Source organism: Elephas maximus, chromosome 4 (assembly GCF_024166365.1).
Source record: "Elephas maximus indicus isolate mEleMax1 chromosome 4, mEleMax1 primary haplotype, whole genome shotgun sequence".
Taxonomy (NCBI): Eukaryota; Metazoa; Chordata; class Mammalia; order Proboscidea; family Elephantidae; genus Elephas; species Elephas maximus.
Window position 1 is genome coordinate 49,047,547 of NC_064822.1, and position 2,234 is coordinate 49,049,780.

At 37.6% G+C, this 2,234-nt stretch overlaps 1 pseudogene; it reads left to right on the forward strand.

Annotated features, from left to right (window-relative positions):
* The first annotated feature begins 323 nt into the window (after positions 1-323).
* LOC126074846 (E3 ubiquitin-protein ligase RNF138-like) lies at positions 324-1,490 on the forward strand (annotated as a pseudogene).
* Positions 1,491-2,234: the final 744 nt, after the last annotated feature.

Below are 2,234 nucleotides of genomic sequence, written 5' to 3' on the forward strand. Positions count from 1 at the left end.
GTTAGTTTTATTGTTACTGTTGTTAATCTTAAACATTGCCATTAGTCCAATTTGCCCCAACTTACATCAGTTTTAGGCTAAACGAATGAAGAAAAATGTCCTTGAGAAAACTCCTACACAACTGATTGGAGGAATAGGCAGTTTACATAACCATCATTTTACTAACAGGGTGAATTCCTGAACAGAGGGGCTCGGAATGACAAAAGACACATGGCATATTGATTATTATAAGAGACTTGGAGCTCTTCAGTCCCAATCCAGTCTACTGTCCCTTGATATTAGGCTGTATATTAAATCAGATTCCTTATCCCCCACCCCTAGCCATGGCTGAGGAGCTCTCTATGACCACACCTTACCCCGTAGGTGATTTCTGCTGCCCTGTCTGTCGGGGGTGCTCAAAACACCTGTCCCTACTGCGGCTGGTCATCACGTTTTCTACAGAGAATATTTCCTGACTGCAATGAGAGAAAGCAGAATACATTGTCCCCTCTCTCATGGAATTATGACTAGAAGAAAGACACCATGTCCTGAATGAGATTTAGTCCTTGAAAATACCATGAGGAAGTTTTCTGGTAGCTGCAGATACTGTGAAAACCAGATTAAATTCTATCACATGAGACAACATTGCAAATTTTGAAAGAAGTTTCCAGATGAATATGATGTTTTTTGTACCATTCCAAACTTTCAGATTTCTCAAGCTTCAGTTATTATTTTTGTTAAGTGCCATCCAGTCAATTTTCGACTCATAGCAACAGAGTAGAACTGTTCCACAGTGTTTTCTAGGCTATAATTTTTATGGGAGCAGATCACTGGGTCTTTCTCCCACAGAGCCACTGGGTGGGTTCAAACCGCCAACATTTCACTTAGCAGCCAAGCGCTTAACCATTGCGCCACCATGGCAGTAAGGTACAGTAATAGGAGTGAAACATCGACATCTGATGGCACAGAAAGTTATCAAGAGAATACAAGTTCTTCTGGGCATCCCAGTTTTAAGTACCCATTGTGTCAAGAGTCAAATTTTACCAGACAGCATTTACTGGGTCCCTTAACCAAATCCAAAACCAAAACACATTGCCTTCGGGTCGAATCCGACTCATAACAACCCTATAGGACAGAGTATAACTACCCCAGAGGGTTTCCAAGGAGAGTTGGTGGATTTGAACCCCAGGCCTTTTGGTTAGTAGCTGTAGCTTGCCCATAGCTCTTAACCACTGGCCATCAGGTTTCCGCTTAACAGTAATCACCTATTTCATTAGTTTCTGTGATGTGACCTATGTGGGTCTCTTCCATGGGGATATCCTAGCCAGATTACTAGAAATTCCTTTAGTCATCCAAATCAAAGAAATCAGTTTGATTATGGAATATTTGTGACTCTTTAGCTAAAAAATGAGGAAAATCAATATGAAACCATTGTCGAAGAATTTTCTTCATGTAAACACCTGAAGGCTATAGACATCTCTACATCTTGTACCTGCAAGTGCCATCTTTAAGGAGAAAACTACATGAAGTCAACATTTCAATAAATTGATGTACATTTTAATAAAAGTAATTGAGTCTATTGTTTTAGTTTTTCATTGAAAAATAAAGGTGACTTTCAAAAACTTCGTCCTTTTGATAAATGAAAGAATGAAAGTTATGACATTAGCTTTAAAAGCATAAAAAGGATATTTCACCAATGTAATGGTGAAAAGGGAATAATTGCTGTACCTTATATTTTTATGTGTACTACTCTTGAACTTTTCATTATTCTGTTGCTTTTGAACATTGGTGCAATTCCTGGCATATACTTTATTTTACCCAGGTAACACACAGTAGCAACTTTTTAAGACATGATTGATATGAACCTAGCAAATCTGAGGCAGTTATCAGAGTGGCAGAGTGGAAACTTGAAATGCTAAATGGCATACGCCACAGTAAACTTGTTTATACACATTCTCCCTCAAGAATTCAACTATAAGAAAACTGTATTTATGTAACTTTTAGTATTTTTGAAGACTGGTAAGATTTCTTTAATAATTTTACCTCTTCAAAAAGTGAAAGCTCATTGTAAAGATATTTCCCTTTTAGTATTAGAAGGAAATATCCAGAGAAAAATTCATTTCTTTGGTGAGCACTTGGTAGTTTCAATCTTGTTTGTTTTGCTGACTAATTTATAAACCCAAAAGAAAGCAACTGAATAACAGCTCTTCGGCCTCAGAATTTCTCAACAGCCGATATTTCTGATTAGCTAAGAT